This window comes from Callorhinchus milii, unplaced genomic scaffold (genome assembly GCF_018977255.1).
Source record: "Callorhinchus milii isolate IMCB2004 unplaced genomic scaffold, IMCB_Cmil_1.0 Scaffold15, whole genome shotgun sequence".
Lineage (NCBI taxonomy): Eukaryota > Metazoa > Chordata > Chondrichthyes > Chimaeriformes > Callorhinchidae > Callorhinchus > Callorhinchus milii.
In genome coordinates, this window is record NW_024704756.1 from 6,909,002 (window position 1) to 6,934,106 (window position 25,105).

Below are 25,105 nucleotides of genomic sequence, written 5' to 3' on the forward strand. Positions count from 1 at the left end.
TTTATTAAACTGCACCAGTTTATTAGGTGCAGTTTATTGCATCTAATAAACTGATGCAACAGGCTTGATGGATTGAATGGCGCCCTCCTGTCCCTTCTTTCCTATGTTCCTCTGTTCAATCTATATCATCACATAATTTGAACAGACATGACAATAATGTCACAAGAAAACACATTCTCCACATTTTAGTATACTGCATTCTGTAGAATTTGTTTTAAAAAATTTACACGCATGAGCTGTGCAAGGATTAACATATCACGTTATTTGCACATAAAAGTGCAAAATATTTAGCAGAATAAAAAATCATTTTCTTTAATTTTCTTTTGCCAAAAGTTTCAACTTCAAGAGAATCTAGATTGAAACCAGCTTTCACTCTCAATTTATTTTTAATTTGAAAAATATATTCAGTTATCTGGGATTCAGTTAAGTGAAATTGATTGTTGATTTGGTGGTCTTAAAAAATATTGATTGAACCCTTTAAGGTCTTTTCCACATCATCCAACTAAAAGATAACAGAAATCCTTAACCAACCAGAATTTTAAAGAAGGATTAATAGATAGTCATTGATTTCAAAACATTTTATACATTACTCTTTATATTAACAAGCAAGGCTCTTGCTCGTGAGTAGAGGTAGTCACTGGCAGTGTTTTAATTAAGGGTGCATCAATTATAAATTTCCAATTTAAATAACTGCATTTGGATGTTTGAATAATGTTGAATGATTCACACAATATTTGTCATATTCCCTAACTCCAGTAATATGCTTTAACTAATATACCTACCTTCAAGCTATGCTTCAGCCTTCTTAGCTCGGATTTCAGCTAGGCTGTGTTGTTAGAATTTTAATAAGTGAAATTTCATGCCTCCACAGAGTTTAAATTATTCATTGGTGGGTCATAATCATTATTCTCTCTTTTTTCATAGCAAAAATTCATCACCTGTATTTTGATCTCTGTCTCCTTCTATGCCTACCAATCTGTCTGTTCCTCTCGTTCCCACAAATGTAATGGGATTTCTACAACTAAAGTGGTCAATATTAGCAGCAAATAATATTTGGAGATAAATCTGGATCTCAGAAGTTTTGTAGGCCACTTCACTACAGCACTTTATTTATGTGTCAACCAGATGCTCTTGTCTGATCCATTGTCCTCAATAATACACAATAGATGCAATTCTTCAACACAATCTCATGTTTAATTACAGGTAATGTTTCCAATTTTACAGATATTGTGGATGCACACACCACTTTATTAAGCCAGTCTGGAACCTTGGCATCTTGTTTGACACTCAACTGCCCTTTCTACCCCACATCTGTGCCGTGACCCACTCTGCCTTCCCCCACCTCCGCAACAACACCCAACTCCGCCACTGCCTCACCCCTCAGGCCGCTGAAACCCTCATCCATGCATTCATCACATCTAGGCTCAACTATACCAACGCCCTGCTTTTTGGCCTTCTCAACTCTTTCCTCCACAAGCTGCGGATCATCAAGAACTCTGCCGTTCATGTCATCTCCCGTACCAGACTCCATGACCCTATCACCCCCACCCTCGCCAGGTTCTACTGGCTTCCCATCCCCCAGAGATTAGGGCTGAAAATCCTTGCCTTCAAGGCTTTCCACAGCCTTGCTCCTTCTTACCTCTGTGACCTGCTAACCCTATATCAACCTGTCCGATCCCTCCGCTCAGCAGACGATGGCCTGCTCCACGTCCCCCGCCCGGCCCACCATACCATCAGCAGTCTGGCCTTCAGCCTCTTTACTCCACCTTTTAGAAATCCATCCCACATTCCCTTTGCCTTGCTCCTTCCCTTGCCTCCTTCAAGGCACATCTCAAAACCCTCCTTTTTGACTGCACCTTTGGCCGGCCTTCTGCCATCACTGCCCTCCACACTCCCTGGTCCCGATTCCTACTCGGGTCCAAATCCCTGACAGTCCAGCACCTTGAGATGTCCTCCTGAAGTGGAAGGCGCTATACAAATGTAATTTTGTATTGTATTATTCTTCAGAAGAAATAAAGCTGTCAAAAAATGTCCATAATGTGCTATGAAGTGGAATGGGATGCAAGGATGGCTGGAAAGTGACCAAGGAATGTGATACTTGCAGATTCCTATACCAAAGTCAAAATTAAGGCACATTGTTGGGTTAGTTCAAGTCAAGTGTACGGAGGAGGTGTTACCCCATTTTATTCCAGACCTGAGAATGTTTAATAATAACTTTTGCTTTTGCTATAGAACCTGTGTGGATAGGTGGATATTTAAGCACTCTGAGATGCTGTTGCGCGTGAAGGGGGCTATATAAATGCAAGCTGTTGTTATTACGTATCAAAGTACAATTTCCCTAAAGTTCAGTCACTCCTGTATTTGTAGGCGAACGTGGAAACCAAGTTTCACACAGCAATATTCCCACAAACAGCCATGTGGAAACGCATACTAATTTTTAAATATTAGCATGCTGCATTTAAGTCCCGTAACTATAAAAAAAAGTCATTAATAAATGTTCTCATTTTACTGCAATGTTTTTAATATAGGTCAGTAGACACAGTACCATTCTGATAGATTAGATTGATATCCAAGGCAAGTGACCTGCTTTGTGTACCCAAATTGTGTCCTAATGATATCTGTGTAATAGATGTTCACCAGGAAAGCACTTCAGAACTTTAACCCCATTCTCCTCATGTTCATTGTTTTTGTATTGATTTGTTACATAGTGGAGACATTTCTGTATTGTGCTGCTAAGTAGGACGAATAACAGTATAATATGATATGATGGTGTATTGATTTTAAAACCACGGAAAAATTTTATTGCAAAATGCTTCCATGGTTACAGACAATTTCCTCATATTATAACTGGAAGGATTTTAGCTCTTGTCAGTAACTAACATTTTATTTTAATACTATTATGGAACAAGCCCAATTGAATTCTAATGCACAGGGGGATATTCCTTGTAATGTGTTATTAAAGGCAATTGTTAAAGAAGGATTTCTGGATTCCTGTAGCTCAGTGATTAGAGCACTCGCCTTGCAAGTGAGAGATCTGGGTTTGATTCCTGGCAGGGTGAAACTTTGGGCAAGTTTCCTTACTCCACATGCCTCATAATAATCCCTCAAGAAACAAAAATATTATTTGATCACTCAATCCACAACTGTTTGTGGGACACTGCTGTGTGCAATTGGCTGCTGTGTTTCGCCCACAAATATACAGTCAATTCACTTTACAGTATATTCTGTGAAGCGCTTTGAGACGTCTAGAAGACGTGAAAAGCTCTATATCAAATGCAAGGATTATTAATATTATTATCTCAAAGCGCTTCACAGATCATACTGTATATTTTGAGGGTGAAAAGCAGCAGCCAATTGCGCCAAGCAGTGTCCCACAAACAGTCGTGCGTCGAATGACCAAATTATTATTGTTATTATTAATTTGAAGGAATTATTACCCCCGGAATAGTGACCCACCCAATCGACTTACAACCAGGTTCCTAACTTACTGCTAGGTAAACAGAGGTGTGTGGGGTAAGGAAACTTGCCCAACATTTTGCCTTACCCTAGAACTACTTTAATTTTAACAAAGAAATACTATGGTTAAATAACAAGTCTACAGTTAATTACGAAATATACTCTTAATTAGAGTAGATACATTAGTTTTACCTTCACTGTTGACTAAACGTTATCAGGATTTGAAAAAATTCCACTTATTTTCTACTGTTGCTTGAAACTCATGCTCAGTACGCTTCAATAGCTTCCTGACGTTCGATAAAGAAAGCAGTGACATATGGCATGATAATACTTGATACCAAAAAGCTTTAAAGGTTTTACAGTTTACTTTTATATATTCCAACCAGTTCTTTAAAGATTCTACTCATCCTGTCGGCCACCTTTGGGTATTTACCCACACAGAACATCAATGCAGATGTGATTCTCATTGTACTAGGGACAAATGGTTGAGATATAAAATAATAGATATACAGTGTATTGCTTTGAATTGCTGTGATATGATGTGTAAATGTATTAGAATGTCCTCAGCAGCACAGTGAGTTATTGAGATGAATACAATCCAGTGCAACTGAAATCTGTTTATAGGTACTGCAGAGCTGTTTGACATCATGGTCATTTCCTAACGGGAGGAAAGAAGGCTTACATTCCCAATGTCAGAGCAGGCTTGAATATAGATCGTGTGGCCAAAGCAATCCCACTTCCATTTAAAGAGCTTTTACAAAACCTTGGCAGCTTGTGACTGCAGAGTAGAGTCAATAATGGAGCAGAGAATTTTGATATGTAGCAGTTCAAGGTTAAAAGATACTTTTCTCTGTGGGAGAATTGAATAGTTGAGCTTTGCATTACTTTTGTAAGGAAAATATTTTTGTTTAAATGCATTTAAATGGATCCTATTATTCAGAAGAGTTTTTATCGTTTGGCATTGGTTTCCTCACCTTCTATCAGAGGTGTAATGAATAGTCAGGTGTGTGCAGTACTGGATTTATGAATAATGAGATGTCTGTGCATTACTGACTCGATGAATAATAAAGCATGTATGTATTACCGGATTAATGAGTAATAAACTATGTCTGCATTATTGGATGAATGAATAATATGCTTTACATTACTGGCATAATGCAATGCTTTACATCATATTCAAACTAATCCTAAACTGCATTATTAGGTATTAATAGTTTGCCAAACATTAAGTTTCTGAAAAGTTCAGAACAGTCTTTATGATTAACATTGTAAGGTCAACCATGAAAATATTAACTACGATTATAAACGGACAGATAATAATTCGCAAAATAACTCAATTCCAGTAAGAACAAAACTGATTACCCCTTAAACATGTGAATAACCTCACTCTGAATCCATGACTAGAAAGTAATAACTTGCAGCTTTACAGCTCCTTATCATTTCAAAATACCTTTACAGTAATCACCTTCAAGTGGGGTGTCTATTTTTTAAGCAAATGCAGCAGACAGTTTTTCACCAGCAAGGTCTCACAATCAGTGTTGAGATGAATGATTAATTTATCTGGAGGATTGTTGGCGGCGGAGGGCGAAGGGTGGGGGGAGGGATCATTGAACCCCTCCCTCTTTATCTGGGTAGAGTTCCAGGGATATAAGGAACAAGCAAGAAGTTGAAAATTTACAGAACTTACTGATGTGGCAAAGTTGAATATACTACACTTGATCTGAACAATGGCATCAGTGCCTCTAGATTTACAATAGATATTTGTTGCGCACAGTTGCAATGCAACATCTTTGGGATAAATGGAACTGGTTGTTTCTTGGAGTTGAGGTTTCTAATTGAGAAGGTGAGATGGTCTGAATGCAATTAATGGTATCAGTGCCAGTAAGTGAATAGTGGAAAATAAAAAAACGTTGTTGGTAAGAGAACTTTGACTTCACTTTTACATTTTAATTGGCCCCTTTAAGAAATGGTTTGTGGTGTTAAGTAATTGGTGTTATTCTCTTTCCATGTCCTACCAGGTTACACTTCAAAATCATATCAAAAATCAATGACCCGTGAAGATATTTCTACACCAAGCCTCTCAGTGTCAGAAAACAATTGCTTTGCCTGGAGCCCACAAATAAAATATACCTCAATTTTTCCTCAAGTTTTCATTTCTTAATAAGTTGTCAATAATAACAATGTTCATGAGACGTCTCAATAACGTGATAAGGCACTGTATCAATTGCAAGGATTATTATTATTATATAAAAATAATTAATTGGTCATTTGATTGTCAGATGTCCTGGCTTTCCAGCTGATATCGTTCCCATTGTAGTTATTTGGTCGCAGTTGGAAACCTAGCTTTCCTTTATATGCAATTTGAATCAATCTTTCACAATCAGTAGCTTAATGCCCATCAATATCCGGTGGGATAAGTCCAGAAGAAGTACGTTTTCCATATTTCTAAGGCTAATGTAGAAAGTTGCTAGACCATGTGTTGTTAACGGTATTATTGCACTCAAAGTATAATCTGATCCAAAAGATATAAAGCACTAATCTGCACAACAACCCTGGGTTACTTTCTTAATGTCCCTGTTTTTATGGCTCAATAAGAATGAATATTATAAAACAGAAAACCATTCAGTATGGGATATATGGTAAGGTTGATTAATATTTTACAGTTACGTTGTATCTATTTTTCTTTTTATCTTTTTCTCTCCGATCCTTTTATCTCTCTAACATATATTGCTATGGGTTCAAGCCCCTAGTTGGGACTTTAAACTCACATAGACCAGGTTGACTCTCCAGTGTAGTGCTGAGAATGCGCTGCATTGTTGGAGGTGCCGTCCTTCAGATACAACATTAAACCTAGATTGGATTTACCTGTTAGGTGGATGTTAAAGATTCCTCGGCACTATTCAAAAAAGTGAAGGAAGTTTCTACCAATATCCCGGCCAACAATCTGCCAGGTAAAACTGGTCGTACACTTCATGGCTGTTTATGCGACCTTACTGTATGCAAATTGGCTACCATGTTCACCTGCATAGTCATCACACTTACAATATATCCTGTGAAGCATTTTGAAATGTCCTCCCAATGTGAAAGGCACAATATCAGTAGCAAGGATTATTATTATGATTCACGTAGACTCATCACACGACCAACAGAAGATATATTTTGCATTTCATCTCGTAGATAAAGACCAGCACTTTTATATATCACTTGTATTTGTCCAATTTATCAAGCTGCAGGCACTCAGCTTACATGATGAAATAATGCATCACATTTCTGCAGTTTTATTCACAAATGAATTACTTTGCATAACAAAATATATCTTTAAACCTTTGTAGGCTCCTTTGCATTTTCTGTTATCTTTGAATATATGCAGAAAGATAATTTTCATGTTTTGCCATCTTTAGGTGCAAAATCCCATGGCATTTTCGAAAAGAGGAAATAGTTTCTCTTGGTCTCCTGGCCATTAAATTGGTCATTAAACTGCTTTTTTTGTGGGACAATGCTCTGAGGAAATTGTCTGCTATGTTCACATACAAATACGAATGTAATACACTAAACAATAATTTAACAAAAGGCTTTGAGATGTTTTGTCAGGAAAAGGCACTCTATCAAATGCAAAGTTTATTGTTAGGTCTATTATATACAGATGAGAATTTCAACTGAACCTATTTCTATTCAGTATCTTTCATCTGTACTCTGAACTGCAAATTCAATGACTTGCCATTGAGCATTTGCTGTATAATATATTCCATTTGGCTGATTAATGCTGTATTGCAAAAATCTAGCCTTCTCCAATGATCCATGGCTAGTCTATTAAAATATCTTATGTGTAACAGCATAAAAAGTTATCGTCGAAAATTCATAACTTTGCAGAATTTTTTGATTCAGCTTAGAAGTTTGACAACAGTAAGGATACTTTTTTTGAATAGCCACAATTATGAAAATGTTTCCCTTTTTGAATAGGGGAGTTTAGTCCACCAGTGATTCCAGACAAATGTACGGAAGGTTTTAATATCAACAACAACAAGATTACATTTGTATAGCACCTTTCATGTCGGGAGGAAATCCCAAGGCGCTGGACAGACCCGAGCTGGGGTCGGGGGGGGGAAGGGAGGGGAGGGGAAGGGGGGTGGGCTGATGGCATGGTCGAAGAGGAGGGTCTTGAGACGGGACTTGAAGGAGGCTAAGGAGGGGGTGAGGCGGAGTGTCTGGTGGATGGAATTCCAGAGGATGGGGGCAGAGTGGCTGAAGGCTCTCCCGCCAATGATGGGACATCCATTGATAGGCACAAAAATTCAGCAGCTGGAACCACTAATGTTCTCTGTACTAATTTTCTTGTTAAAGAGTCAGTCAATCTTATCTTTTCAGAGGTAACTGGAATGTATACACCCATGTAAATTGTAAGCTGTCGGCATATACTGTTTAAAATGTGTGATAATAAGTGTTGTTATGAAAGCTGTACAGCTGATATAAACAAATAAATTGCTTTCTCCATCCCACAGAATCAAAAGAGTTAAAAAGATCATGTTCATTTACTTCTCTGAACTAGACCATTTCAACCAAAGTGGAACTCAATATCATTTAATGTGCCTTTTTAAAACGTAACTTTCTGTCTGATATACTTGAAAGCTACTAAACCATATTTAAATTTGTAAAGAAACACAGTATCTTAATTCCATGATTGGCAATTTGCTATTCAGGCTAGCAATAATTTTGAGTTACTAATTCTGAGGAGTGACTGACAAATTCCTGTAATACAATTATTCCTGGCTTTGCTGTCGTGCAGCAAATATTTCCATGTTTATTTTCACGCTTTTCTCAGATGTGCATGACTTCAACTCAATGCTTCCAAAGCCACCTCCGCAGAGCTGACACAGCCATAACATGATAAACATAAATATCACATTGTCATTGAACATTTTGTGTTAGGAACAGCGACTGATTAAACAAAACAGAACGTAAGCCAAATTGATCTCCTCCCAGAATATCCATCACAGCGTCGCACTTTTTTTTCTCAAGATCACAAGACTGCCTTGCATGAACAAGGCCCTTCAGCCTATTTGATCTCATCCCTCCAGCATTCCTGACCTATCATCAAACTATTTTTTCAATGAATCCAGTTTCCAACCCTCAAGCATTCTTTTCTATAAACTGTTCCAGTTGTTTATCATGCTCATGGTTAAAAAAACTTTCAGATTTTAGTCCTAAAATTGCTCTTTGCATCCTATGATAAGGCCTGCTCTCTCCTCATATTCTTTCATAATCCTTTCTTTCACAATCATCTACCTAATTTCCTCTTAAAAGTATTTGTGGACTCTGTCTCAACAACAATTGCTATAGAGAACCTGCAAACATTTCAGCTTCCATTTGTTTCTGAGGGCAGGAATATGCCCTTTGCCCGTTTCAAGCATTTCATCAGGAGTTCCTGAGATATTGAAACATGGTCTGCTCAAAAATACCAGTTACTTTTCACACCATCAGAACATTCATTTCCCCAAAATATTGTTGAGTTGATCAGAGAAGACGGACACATACTTCATGCATTTTCAGTCAGGCTGTTCTTACTTTTAAATAGGGTGATTTTTAATTACTTTGCAAAACTGAACCCCTCTTCTGTAAACTGTATTGGAATAGATTCCAGTATCTTTTGAACAATTACAGTCAGAAAATGTCTTGAAGGGACAGATAGTGAGAAGCTACTATTTATAACAGAAAAGTCATTCAGGTCTGACCAATATCTTACAACACGGAAACTCCCACGGTTATGTTGGAACATGATTCTGGCTAGAGCTGTTACAGGTTAAGTATTAGAGCCCTTGCACTACTGATTAAGCTTGAAGAGATTCATTAATGCTCTTTTCAGACAGTATGTCATTTCTGAACATTAAAAAAGCTTGAATGTGTAATATTGTTAAAACTGTAATGACATATGAATGAATTGATGGATTTCTTTTAGTACCAAGTCTGAATAATTTTTGATTCTCTATACGGCTATGACAATCAAGTCTTATTAATTCACATACTATTAATTTGATGGAGCTTTGCAATGGGCCTTGTTTACTTCTTGTAATGCCATATGTATGTAAAATTATCAGTAAGCCATTTATGTGTCTTTGATGCAGGTTTTCAGCCAAATAACTAATCTTGCTCCTTTCAGTATATTTCAACAATGCACTTTTTGTTTGCTTGACATAACCTACATGAGTCTAATGAATTCAGAGGCAATTTATATGATGGCTTTCAAAATGCACCAGAGCAATGATAAAGTGTGTAAGTACAATAAAAATGAAATGAGATAATTTTGAAGAGACAATGATGCGTTTCAGAATTGTATCAAAGAACCAAGAAAAACCCAACTCATTTCAAAGGAAGCATATTTACCACAACTGATTTATACTTCAGCGGCAGCTGTTGTCAGTGTGGTATAAGACTTTAATTATAATGCCACGTTTAACTGTAGCATTAGCGCTCATAGTTACAAATAGTGGAGTATAATTTGTGATGTTTCTTAACAAGTTCCTTTATAATTAATCCGTAGAAACTGTGCTGAGAATAGGGTAGTGCCCTGCAGAAGGGTGTGACATACTTCTAGTTATCAGAAGATGTTCCCACTAGCTCAGCCCTGATTCCTTATTAAGAAATCCCATGAAGAAATCTTGCAACTTAGTCTGAAATAATATCCCACAGCCCAAGGGCAAAGATTCACCTGTACAGATAAAAATATCCCGTATTCTGATGGATGCTGGATTAAAAACTTTAGAAAAGTTGGTTGTAGTTCAGTCAAGACATCCATTTTAAGACTCTAAAATGGAACCTATTATAAATAATGTCATTATGTACTCTCAGTTCACAATGGACTATCTATCATGGAGACAATGTAAAAAGTAATGCATCTCTTCTGCAGATAAAAAAAACAATTATTACAGTACTGTCCTCAATGCTATAGCATACATGCAAGATACTAAATTCCCAGAAAATGCTAGCTTTTACCTTAATTAGCAAAATGTGTCTGATCTTAGCCATTTCATAGACATTAGTTGCCAAGCAACATGCCAATTTGCTATCTGTACAATTTGTACAATTAGGTAATGAATATTATAATGAAGGCTGAAGTTTTGCTCAATAAATACTTGCAATGTAACATCTAGGCAGGAGATACATTAACAGTAACAACAACAAACTTGCACTTATTTAATGCCGCATTCACATAGAAAGAAATCTTAATGTGTAAACTTATATATCTTTGTATGAGATGGGGCTCCGAAAGAAACAGATACTGCGTACTTCTTCAGCTCCTACTTATTTCTGTTGGACAAATACTTACAGTTGTCCATATGCCTTACCTATAAGTTACCTCCTTCACTTTGTGCTCAGATCGAGGCAAGCATAAAAATGGTGTCACATTGTGCACACAATATGCATAGACCCAAATTTGCAATTAGATGCATAGGTGTGACCAATTATGACATATATGGAACACTGCAGAATTAACTAAATGTGTGCATGGAGACAGCCCAAGGTGAACAGTCGCTAATGCTCAGGTAAACAACAATTGTTCATTTCCCCAAGGAATATTTCCATGAAATTCTGAAATGCTTTGTTGCAAAAATAGGGGGTGGGAACCGCAAGCTTGTCAATTTAGATTTGGGTAGATGGATCTCTGGTGATCAGAGATAACACCACAATGTTATGGTGATAAGACTGGATTTGGTGCGTTTGCTGGAAATTCTTGTCTACTTTGCATTAATGGCTGGTGCTCTTGCTTCCTGCCAAGTGATTGCTAATTTGCTTCCTTGTGAATAGGAGGAATGGTGGAAAGAATGCTCACTTGCAATTTTCAATGATAAATCTAAGCATTATCTATCTTCAGCATTTATTCTCCAAGCCTAATATGGCCTTAATAATAAAGTAGCACTTCAAAAGTGCTCCCAGAAGCATATTATGTTCAACAGCAAGAAGAGTAAAGAGCAATGACAAATCTAGGATAAGGAATTAAATGAGGTACAAGTTTTAATATATCCATGAATTATTTGGCTCTATGTGAAAGGCAGACAGCTCCTAAATTGATTATGTTTAGAATTGCAAAGTGAATAAAAATCTCAACGTAATTTTTACTGGGTTGGTAGCTGAATACGTTAACAGGCAATCACCAGTACCATTGGTATCTTCAAGATATCCTTTGTTGACTAACCAAGCATTAGTAAGTGGCCCTTGTCTACATAAATGCAGCAAATAAGTCAGACAGTACGGTTAGTAAAAAGGCAAATTGCATCCAAATTGGAAGTTAAATCATTGCATATCTTGTAGTAAACTCACAGCCATAACAGAGAAGAATAAAATAACTTTTTTTCAAATAATTCCAAGCCAAGAGTTAGAAAAATTATTTGTTCGCTCGCAGACAAACTAAAAAAAAATCCAAAATGATTTTAATCTGGTTGACAGCACATCAAAAGAGTTCTCTGCTTCTTAACAACTTGGCAATGTTAGCAATATGCTGCAGTCAGAGGGGTCCGAGGTGAGGAGTTATAAAGCGTGAGAGGACTTGTGTGAGTTCCACAAGTATGGATACAGGTTCCTGTGCCCAATGATGGCTTCATTTTATATTGAAACATTATCCACAAGCTCACTTACCTCTTCTTCTATACTTTGTGACTTGCCAGGTACTGATTCTTTTATATGACCATATGCCCATCTTAGCGTAAAATTCTATGTTGCAAATTATAAAAATAATAATAAACCTTGCATTTGATATCGCACCTTAACACCTCTTTGAAACGTCTTAAAGCGCTTCACAGAATGTACTGCAAAGTGAATTGATTTTGTGGGTGAAACACGGCAGCTAATTGCACACAGCAGTGTCCCACAAAGAGCAAAGGGTTGTGGATTGAGTGGCCAAATTATTATTTTTTTTTTAAGGGATTATCATCCCTGGAAAAAAAGTCCAGCGATTGAACCTGGTTCCTACTTACTGCGAGATGAACAGAGGCGTGTGGAGTAAGGAAACATTTCCAATGTTTTGCCCTGCCCGGGAATCAAACCCAGATCCTCTCGCTTGCGAGGCGAGTGGTCTAACCACTGAGCTACAGAACTCCAGTAGCATGCGAAGGGCATTTTGAGGCTTCCAATAATATCTGAAACTGCATTCCCATGGCACAGAATATGCAAAGACTACAACTGTAGCATAAGCATCGATTCAGTGCAGTGGTTTTAATGGACTGATGTGGAGTTGGCAGACTGTAGTTGCACCACTCGTTGTGAAATGCCCTCGCTTGGGGCAGAGTCCTCAGAGAGCTTTGTGCTTGTGCAACCAGTTCATTTTTAATGTAATTAAAAAGTTGCGATTCCTTCCTCTTTAATAATGTTAACAATCTTAAAAATGGATAAGCAGAACGGCAGGAAATTTTTAAAAAAATTAATCACAGTCCATGCATTTGATATAGCACCTTTCACATCAAGAAGATATTTCACAGGAGCACTGCAGAAGGAAGTGACTGTAATTTGTAGGCGAACGCAACCGCAAATTTGTTCAGCAATGTTCCAGGAAGTGAATGACTAATTTTGTCTGAGGGATTCTTGGCCAGTACTCCAGGAGACACTCCCATCTCTTTTCAAGTAGTACAATGGGATCTTTAGCATCCATCTGATCAGGCAGGCAGAACCTCAATTTAATGACTCATGCAAAGATGGCACCTGCAACAATGCAATGCATTGCATTGGAGTGTCGGATAGGTCTGTGAGTCCAAAGATCGGAGTTACATACAATTATGCCCATCAATTCAGTTCCGGAACCCGTTCAGTGACACGATTTCTGAAACTCTCTTCTAAAACAAATCAATTGCTTTATCTGAAGCTAAAAGGATTGTTTCAAAACGTATTCCAACTTCATGTCGGTGCAGAACAGGCAGCATAATTTAAAAATGTGGAAAGATGTGGATGCCTCTCGTATATATACTAATCAGTTTTCAATGTCCAGGGAAGCAATGAACAAATAGAAAAACTGGAAGAAACTCATGCATTAAAACATGATACCCCATCTACAACAGTAAGCACAGAGGATTACTTTGTCCACAATTCAATTGTTAATCAATATGTTGAATTTTGTAATATTGAATTAAATGTGTGAGGTGATCGCTCCAAAGTGGGGCAACATTTCAGACGTTAATTACACTACCATCATTGAATCACACATTTCACCCCCTGTTGTCAGGCTTAAAATCAGTTAGAACTGAGGACAGGAAGCATTTATTCACAGAGGATTGTGAAGATGTAGAATTGTCAGAAAGCTATAGAGGTGGAATCCTTCAGTGCCCTGTCTGTTCTGTTCCCGACTGGCACCGGCCTCCTGCTCGTCCCTCGCACCCTCTGTCGCACCATTGGAGGTTGCACTTTCAGACACTTCGGCCCGAAACTCTGGAACACTCTCCATCAATCTCTCCTCCTTTACCTCCCCCTCCCCTTTTTCAAGTCTCGCCTGAAAACCCTCCGCTTCGGCCACCCCCCCACCCACCCCCGGCTCGGAGTCAGGAGGTGCTCCAGTTTATACTGCTCATAACATCTACATGACAAAAAGATTGCATTTCATTTTATCACAACAGAATGAAGTGTGACAATAGGTCCAGAGAGAATATTTGCATACATTTTAGAACTACGTAATCTAATGGCACCAGGGTACGAGTTTACACCTGTCAACCTTCATGTATTGCATTCACCGGTGAAGGCGTAGAATAACACAAAATTCTCCAATACCATTTAACATCAGTAAAAAATGCCAGAACTCCAGGAAAATGGTTCAGTTGTTAATGCTTTCTTTTCCACCTTCTTGGATTAAACCTCCAAAAAGCAGCAGGGATTTATCTGTTACGATGCAGGGTTTTCTTGTGTGTAAAGATCTAATTGAGTGCAACCTTTGTTGGCAGAAAGCTGCAATTGAAAGAAATGGCTTTGCAGATGCAAACCAATGGTTGATGTTGAGTGAAAGGAGTCAGTTTGAAGCAGCTGAGTAATTTTCAAATTGATATTCTATTACAATAAAGTCATATTGTTCTCCTTCATGTTAAATACTTGGCAAGTTATTAAATATACATGTTTATAAACCCTGTGGCTAGTTTGACTGAAATGTGTCCAACTTGTAAAAATGATATTCCATAACATAGTGACCTGAGAGCAAATGTTGTTGTATCATTATTATGTGGTACTGGACTTGGAACAATTAGTAAAATGTTAAGCATTTGTTTGTAATCCTTAATAGAATCCTCCCAGTGAAGATTAACCACTTAATTTTACTTGGGGACAATAATCATTGCATCCAATGCTACCACAGAGGCACAAATAATTTAACTGAAGTCCAATTAATAAAATGCAATTTTGAACTTCATCCAGAAAACACTATACATTATAACTGTTCTCTAGTTTTGCAAATTTCTATAGCTTTAATAACTAATCAGTTAAGAAATGAGCGCACTTTACTATAACTTGCATTTTCACATAGGATGAATGTCTCAAAGCATTTAGTTATTCTATTGAAACTCATCAATCAACCATGAATATTATTCAACTTGCATGATAGAGTAGCTCCCATCAAGTATAGCACTTACATCATTTCAGTCAGAGAAGTAAACCTTGTCAACAGATAATGATCATAATAATAATTGTTGCATTTGAGATAGCGCCATTTCACGTCATTGAGATGAAGAAAGCAAAGCATAATTGAACAGAAAAACGATAAAAATAAGTGGTTAGAAAACGAAGGCAATATTGTCCTACAATAAGACTAATTGACGTGTTCACCCAACAGGAAGATGATGTTAAATGGGTTACTTTGAGAATATTAGTCCGTAATAATGGAATGAATGTGGAGTGAAAGTGAGATGGTTTAGAATTTTAAATTACAACAAGCAATGAAACTTGCTAGAAGAAAAGCCTATGAAGAACTAGATGTAAAGGGAGAAAATAGCTATTGTGTTGTTTTGTATTGTCATTCAAAAAGAGGGAATTTAGAAATCTTCCTGTTATCAATGAAATTCTCCACTGAAGGTTAAAAGCATTGGCTTGATTATTTCCAGAACTGTTGAATGTGGATGAGAGAACAAAATAATCAGCCTTTGTGGTGGATCATCCCAATAGGGATAAAATGCACTTGATGTGATGTTGGATGAGATCCAAATTGGCTTTGGTGAAATGAACACCAAGAGGTTAGAAAAGATATTTAAAGAGATTCAAAACCTGATCGCAACTATTTAACGACACTTGATCTCAATATCCCTGAGCTATGAAGGGAAAAATCAGTCTCCCCTAAAGACTTGAAATGACACCTAGTCTTAACACATAAGGCAGTTTTGATTTAAAAATTTAAGGTTGCACAAAATTATGGAAGATTCAGTGTTCATTTGGAAATTGGTTTCCTCGTTTCTTAAAAGGCCAGCTTCCAAATTAAGACTGAATTCACAGATTTTATATAAATTTGCATTTTCTTTTAATTTTAAGGCAAAATGGTCTTAAAGACGAAGAATAGGGGGAATCTCAGATGAAGATGAAGAGGCTCTTCACCAAAGAACAGGCAGAATTGATGAACCTTTCAGTGTCCATTGATGACATTGTTCAATGAGCAGACATAAAAATTACAAGATGGGATTGTTTCAATAGAATGAGGTTTCTGTTCAAAAGAATCCTCCAAGGATCAGCGTGGACAGCAGTGAGATTTTGGTGTAGTAGAGAAAAGATGACACACAAAATAATTCTGAAAGCTACCGATCCTAAAATAATCCATGACTGAACACGTATCAAAATGTGGACAGACACTAACCACTTCAAGATTAAAAATCACAGACACCTACAACACAGTCAGCTTCAGAAGTGCCATCCCTCTACTAAAAGAATGACCAGAGAAACATCCTTGTGCCAAACTTATCACATCTTTCAAAACTTGGGACCTGTGTCCTATAGTGGTAGCTGGAAGAAAGTAGGCAGGGATGAGGGTAAAAGCGTGATAGCCATTGTTAAAGTCGTTTCATTTAGAGTTAAAGTGACAATATGACTTTGCTAATACGTTCCTTCAAAGGACGTATAATGATGATGTTTTGGCAATAAAACATAGAGAAGCGAGACTTAGAAAACACTGAAAAAATTATGCCAGTGAGAATTTAACAATTCAATCTTAATGCCAATCTTGAAGACTGAAGAAATTCAAGCAATTCATTTGAATTAACTGAACTTAGGCCTTCAGCTGACAAGTCTAGTAGCACTAAAATTTTAGTCGACAGGTGTATTAGGAAATGCAGAAAGTTATCACTGCAGTGTGTAGGGTCTAGTATGGCATCCATTTCATGCAGATGAAACAAAAATGTAATTTGAACAGTTTTGAGGTACTTGTCACCTTTAACTGTTGAATTCCCTCTTGAAGACAGCAACCATCCTGTGATATGGTTCCATGTTTGCTGTTCTGTCTTTGGTAACTGATCCTTGTGTGCACAGCAAGCTTCGGCTAACGCAGCAAAGACCAGGGATGGATTCTTGAACCTTCTGCGTCTATATGGCTTAATTTGCCACTAGGCAGTGCAATGATTTACCAATTCAACGGAAAGGAATCATCCTTTAAAAGAAAAATTGCAAAATAGAATGGTCCTGCAATAGCTGATCTCTGTCAAGACAGTTAGTAGAGTCACTGGAATTAGCCTGAGTAGTCTGAGGAAGGAAGAAGCATAACATAGCTGGGGTTATTGCTAATTTTTCATCTTTAGACCACTCCTTGAACAAAGGCATGTGTGGGCATCAGACAAACTCAACTGCAAAGTGCTCTGCCAATTGAATGGCCTGCAGAAGCTCGCCCTTTCACTGCACCCATGAAGAATGATCACATTGGGCAGGTGCCATGGAGAGGGTGACACCTATAGACCTACTCAGCGGTGCTGCTGTGCACAGTGAGAATAAAAGACAATGTTTTGTATCAGATTTGCTGTGATTAAACCTGTGATGAGGTGTCATCATTTTGTTGTCTGAATTCATATTTCAAACAGACCTTCGGAAGCATATGTTGCATTATTGTGGAGTCCTGTAGCTCAGTGGTTAGAGCACTCGCTTTGCAAGCGAGAGACCTGAGTTCAATTCCAGGCAGAGGGCGAAACCTTGGGCAAGTTTCCTTACTCCACACGCCTAATAATAATCCCTCCAAAACCAAAATCAATAATAAATTGGTCATTTTCAATCTACGACTGTTTGTGGGACATTGTTGTGTGCAATTGGCTGCCGCGTTTGCCCACAAATATACAGCAATTCACTTTACAGTGTGTTCTGTGAAGCGCTTTGGGACGTCCTCCCGACGTGAAAAGCGCTATATCAAATGCAAGGATTATTATTATTATTATTATAGGATGCAGCAAATTGCAGTTAATAGAACCATCAGAATCCGTTGTTCATTTGTTGTGTTCTGTCTCATAGCAAATAATAATAATAATAATGACTGGATACGTTGAAATAATGTACTTCTGGATTCTACCATTAAGAGACTTCTACTGTAAGACCTCAGTGTATTTATGTTTGAAAATGTTCAACGACAGAGAGTAGAACACAGTCAAGATTCCCCAAGGAATTAGGTCCTGATCTTGAGCGTGTCTTTGGAGAAAAGAGGAAAACGTTAGCTGTTTAACCACAGGGAGGAAAATCAGAGTGAGTCACCTTGGCTACGCTAGTATATCTCCCACTGATTCACTGGCAATAACCTGATTTTCTCTCTCTCTCTTTCTCTTCTTTACCGAGTAATATGGCTAGCTGCTGAAAGACACAAATCAAAGAGAGAAAAATAAAAAGGGATGAAACTAAAAACATTCCCAATTGAAGGAAAATGTCCTCCCGCTCATAATCCTTTAGACAAAGCATATTGAAAGCATTTCTATTCGGAATGTCAAATGCTGTGAAAGAGTGTAATGTGTTTTTCAGTATGAATGCCATTCAGCACTGATTCACAAGTTTACAGCTTATGAAGGGAGCAGACTACTTAATGTTAGTGCTGATGTCTGTTGAATATCAACTACCTATGATTGCACTGTGAGTGACACAGGGAGCAGATTATTGATGTCTTGTCCTTATTCTTGTTTCATTTTACCTCCGAAATGACAAAATTCTATTTTGATAGTTTGTTGAAAATCTTGTGGGCTTTTTTTCCGCCTGCTGTGTCAGTGACATTATTAGGAATTACTTGCGCAATATTTGGTTTGCTACTTATTGATAAATCTGACAACTTTTCAATCTTTTCTTGTGGGAAGCTCGACCTGTGTGTACAGTGAACTGTGTACCAGGAAATGACTGAAATCAAACATTTCCTTACAGGTATAGGCTGCAGCTGGCATTTAGCGAGAGGATGGTTAGTTATACCTCTGTTACACTACTAGCACACTGATTTGCACACTGACCATTGCAGCAAGATGGAAAGCCAACAGATTTGGGTTACACTGCCAGCTTTCTACCACTCTCAGCCTGAAATCATTGTAAGTGAAGTGAGTATGTTCAAAACCACCTTAACACCTATCTATTCAACTGTTCTTTCAGCCACTTCTGTTCTCCCCCCCACTGCCCCCATCCCAGTCACTTAAGTGAAGCATTTAGAGAAGTCTCCTCGATGAGAAAGGCATTATATAAATGTAAATTGGTGGTGGTGTTTCTCTGTTAAAATCATGCTCAAAAGCTGGTTGCTTTTCAAGTTATTGAAATCCAGCAGGATTGCTGGCCCTTCATTAACTTTAAAATTCCTCCAAAACTCCACACTGACCCGTGTTTCAATCCAGTTGATGGAAAGGTTGATGACAATAGCTGCTTCAGGTGGTTTGGCCGGGCTTCATTAAGCCTGAATCAAGCTGGCGAAACAGTGAGAATACAACCAAAATTTCAACAATTGGAGATGAACACCGAATCAGATCAGTACAAAGTGTGTGATGCAACTCCCCGATTTAGCAAAGTATAGCCTGCGCACAAGAAAATCCTTGTATTTGCTAATTTATATTTTTCCTCTTCTTCCTGAAAAGCTCAGGTATGAATGTATGATTAATTAAAGTTGCTGTCTCACTTTAACAGGAAATTATACCATCCATTCAGTGGCAATTGAAATGTACCTTTTTAGCTCAGCCATTTTCAGCTCTACCACCTGCTGTGTAATTAACTTTAATGTACGTGACTAAAGATATGTGCCCCAACTGACAAGATAATCAATAGTATATAGAATGACCAATTATATTTTAATAGACTATATTGTATTCACTTGGTTTAACAATGTATGTTTCAATCATTATTCATCTCTGCATGTCTGTCTTAGTCAAACTTTATCACATTTTCTCCATTAAATGTCACTACACTAAATGTAAAAGTGCACCAAGTACATTTATTCCAATAATTAAGTCCATGTGAAAAGTAACTCATTGCATTTTATCGGTTTAATTTCCGCTTTGAACAAGCCTGGTAATGAACGGAAGAGGTTTAATAAACAGTTACTCTTGTCAAGCTGATGAACATTGGGTATGTGAGATTAAATAAAGACCAAATGATGGCAGGGATCATGCAGTGAGCCACTAATACATTGAAGGGGTTCAGATGATGCCAGGAACCATGAGATTAAATCTGATGCAATTTACATAGCCATTCCAACCCGGGGTATACATTACATCTATTGAAATATGCCCTGAAATTATATATTTGTAATTATTGCTATACTCTCTAATTATTATTTTCAGAAATTGGAATTTTCCAATTCTGTGCTCATTGCCATCATCATAACAATAATTTTTGCATGATTATCATTGAATGTGATTTGTTTTTAAGCACGTCATTCTGCATCACCCGTCAGGACTGGTACAATCTTATGATATTATTCTAGAGATAAGTCTATATATGATTTCCTGTTCATTACATTGGTACTACAATTTGCAACGATTTCTAACAGGGTTCTTGATTAAGGAAACCAGAAGTAAATCAGATGGATTTGCAAGAACTCTGCTCCAACTCAATCTACTCCTTTGATTTCCAGGAGGGCAAAATATTGGGCAAATTTCCTTACTCCACACGCCTCTGTTTACCTAGCAGTAAGTAGGAATCCGGTTGTTAGTCGATTGACAGATTGTTTTTTCGGGGGTAATAATTCCGTCAAACAAAAATAATAATAATAAATTGGTCACTTCAATCCATGACTGTTTGTGGGACACTGTGCGCAATTGACTGCTGCATTTTGCCCACAAAATATAGTCAATTCACTTTACAGTATATTTTGTGAAGTGCTTTGAGACATCTCAAAGACGTGATAAGGCACTTTATCAAATTCAAGGTTTATTATATTATTATAATATGGTTCAGTGTGACATGCCTCTGGTTACCGGGAGTCCTTGTTTGGATTGTTGAAGACCTCTGTTAGTTAGACGTAGCTGACTGTTGGACACCATTGTACTGTAGATGCATTGATAGGAAGGTACAATGAGAGGTCAGGCAATATTGGTTTGGTATGATCCTAATTTCCTTCTAACTTATAATTGCAATAGAAGAAAATTTGGATCCGATCCAGTTTGTAACTTTAACAGATATTGCTCTGAGCTGACAACAGCTATCAATCCTAATAATGTATAGTTTTAATACAGCCATTACAGAAACAATACACCCTGATGTTTTTGAACGAGCATAATCCTTATTAATGCACTTCAATAATTAATTATGCATTAGGTGAGATAAAAATAAACACAATCTCTGTGGCTTAGTGATCAGCGTTTAAATTTTAAGCAGGGTATTCACATGGAAATCAAAGTTGCAGACATTTGCTTTTTTAAAAAAAAATGTATTCACACTGAACAAAAATAAAGACTGTCCAAGAGATTGTTATGTATTGTTTTAAGCCTCGGTAGTTGAGAGCTTCTTTTTACATAACTCAGAATCTGTTAGGTGCAAGTGGGTTGGATATTAACAGTCCTTTGCTGTGAGCACACTTCCTGGAGCAAGCAATCACTCAGCTCAGTTTGCCAATCCGATAAAGAAAGAAAAGTAACAGTTTATATTGGCAAACAAACTCTGCTTCCCAGTGACTGCTGTAAGGATGTTTACCTCCTGGGTAACACAGCAGTGATATAGGAAATAATTCTGAACATTACTGATTGACTTTGTTCCAGCCGGAGCTTTCAGAAGTGCTTGTGACACAGAAGGTGAAGACATCGATCGTCCACCTGAAGAGTTTCATTGGTGGCTTTATAACACTGCAAATCATTTTAAGTTTATATATTAGTTTAATGTATCTTATTTAGTTCATCTAATTTATAAAGAAAGTGTAAGGGAGGCCGAACGTTAATGTTTCCATTATGTATGGATGTTGAGCTTTTCCAGGGTGTAATCAGCAAGGTGCAGCTATTAGCCTTCTCCAATTTGAGCCTTTCAGTACATTTTATTGGGTCCTCTACACTTTTAGAAATTAAGATCTGAACTTTTATGTATCATTCATGTCTACGTCACCTCCAAACTTAATTTCTTTAATGCTCTCCTAAATGTACTTCCATCTCAACCCTCCATAAGCTCTAGTTTATCCAGAACTTTGCAACCCATATTCTCTCCCACACATGCACTGCAAGCTCATCATAGATAAGTAAAGCTCTTCTTCTTCTTCTTCTTCATCAATATATTTGAATCCTAATGGATCTGACTATAATCTCAACTGGAGTGAGGTATGGGCAAAAAGAGTTTTGATCCACTGAAATCTTTGCCTGATTGATGTCAAGTGATCAAACAAAACAGTTTTGTGCTGATAATGTGCTAATATTCCAATAGTGCATTGATACAATGCAGTGATTTCATCGACATGGAAAAGGGTTAAGGATACAGTTTACTTTCAGATTGCTGGAAGGTGCTAAACTTTATGCAAATGCTTTCATGTTAATGCTCTCGCTGATACAAACTACCGATTTTATAACCATCTGACAGCTGGTGTCATTCAGTCTCTCTCAAAACGTGTGAAAACAGATAATATGATTATCACATTGAATCTGTTACAAAACATCACATTTTTCGCCTTGTGTATAATATCATTGTAGCAGACATATGGCTAACAGTCGTATTTGGTAAGGTTGTTCTTTAGATAAAGAAATTCCTTATACAACAATTTCCTTTTTTTGGTTGATGAATCAAGTTCAATCCATTAAACTATGACTAATCAGAATAGCTTGAGGGCTTTCAGATTTATGGTTGTTTAGACTTGCAATAAACATTTGTTTTTGGAACACTGATTGCCATATTACTATATTAGTAATAATTGCATCTAATATAATAATGATGAACCTGGGTCCTCTCGCTTGTGAGGGGAGCAGCTATTCACCATCCTATGGGACATCTTGATAATATAGCGCCTTATCGGGTCAATATAATTTGAAGTTGTGATATTTGGATCATTGGTGTTAGCGAGGCAAATGGAATGCAGTGCAAATCCTTTAAAACTCAAAATGCAAATGGCATCACTCCCTTGAAAATAAGGTGGTAAAAGAATAATATTGAGGAATGCTTACTAGTCAATGTAAACTTTGTCAGAGTAGGGTCGATGACACTAACCCTAGCAATCTTTGTGTTACGTGGTTATAATTGAATTTCCCATTGCAAACACATAACTATAAACATCACTTGTTTGTTAGCAGTCAATGTGTGACAGACCTGTATATATAATTATCAATCTTGCAGTGCAGTTGTGAAATATCAATATTTAAATGGGGGGGTAAATCTTATTGAATGAGATGTACATACATGGCTATCAAGGAAGTGAATGCCTGATGTGGTGCATGTGATATTGCGTCCTGTTTTTAAGCTGATGTTAGTACATGTATGTGCATGGCTTCCTCTAACTGTAAGGTCATGTCTCTTTAAAGTTGCCTCATGGCTCAAAGTCTAATTGATTTAGTTAATAAAATGGCAGATCAGCTACATAATGCCTTTCATGCTACTTTATTTGTATCGTAACTTCAGAATTTTTTTATCTTCAAAACAATAGGAGAGGCTGATGGATAACTTATTTCGTAAATTAATTTTCAATCTTCCATTTTTTTTCCCTAACCCTGTTAAGTTCAACTTCAAACCAGCTCTGAAGTTTATATCTTTCTGGTAACAACAAGCCCTTAATTACACTTTTTGAATTAGCAGCCACAGTTCTTAAATTATGATATTAGGTGGAATTACTTTCCATTTGAATGGTAATCTTTTCATTGGAAGATTCAGTATGAAATCAAATACTTTCTCGAGAGAAAACTTGCCCAAATATCCTCATGATTGTTTCTTTTCACAGCCTGCAGTAAAATGTATTAAAAGTAATAAACCTTGCATATCATGCAGCACATATAATGTCAAGACGTCGCAAAGTGCTTTATGGTAATTACTGTTAAATGTAGTGACTGTATTTGTAGGTGAATGTGGCAACCAATTTGCACACAGCAATTCCCCACAAACAGCCAGGAGGGTCAATTCCATAGCGCCAACTTTAATTGATCAATTTAACCGGAGGATTGTCAGACAAGACACTGGAGAAACTCCCTTCTCTTTTGAAATAGCTTAACCTTCTTTTGAATCACGCCCAAGTTTAAAACAAATGGGAGATTTATCTTTACATTAACGTTCCTACTGTAATGCCTTATGTTCACATCAATATAACTTCTCTACAATAGCAATTCAGTATACCTCAATTATAATTTTGAAAGAGGAAACCAGAAACTGGGTTTACATTTTCTTTCAGGCTGTTTCTAATTTTGAGGACCGATCCATTACCCTCATTAACAGAAAGATCCTACAATAGTTAATGCGTTTAGCAATGGGAATTTCACAGGATAGCTTACAGATACTAATTGTTTCATAAATATTGGGTAATCTGGAGGAAAAACAGTTGATCTGTGCAATCAGACAGCATAATTCACCTGAAGCCAAAACTCTTTCTGTAATGTTGGAGTTTCTAGTGCTGTGAAATTAATCCTGTTTCCCTGTGTTTGTGTATTCCACAGCGTCAACTTTACTGAAACTCTAGATTTCGTTGCCCCTCTGTAAATAATTGTAATGAATGAACAATTTGCCCAGTTAATGACTCTTTAGTCTCTTAGGATGTGGTGTTACTGGATTGTGAAGTTATGTGCAAGAAAAATAGAGACTAGAATTGATATCAATTAATTGAATGGCATCTGCTTTGAATGTGACTCAGATGTCAAAAATGAACTTTATAAAATAGTAGTATTGCTTAATTACATTATGAACAATATCAGCAGATGGGAACCAAAATATCTGCCTCCAAGCAACATTAGTTTATTGTGCGTGTGTTTGCTAGTAAATCTCTTAGTGCTAAATCAGCTGAACTTTTGTCCAACTTAATTAGTTCCACTGAACCGATAGACTGGATAAGCTGCACATAATTGGCAATTCTGCTAATTCTCCGTCTCCAAAGCGTTTCCCTCTCCTCCTGCTCTCCTGAAATTATTTGACTCATTTTTCCCCCCCTTGGGGCATAGTTGCACAAGTGCTAGTTGCACCTTGCCTAGTTGGCTATTATTCATGTATGAGCCATGATGATGAGCATTGGAAGGCGATTTGACCATGGGGGTTTGGAGCACATTCAAGCCCAATCCAGGCCTCATTCAGCACCCTCACAAATGCTCTTCCAATGGTGCTTAGGAATCAG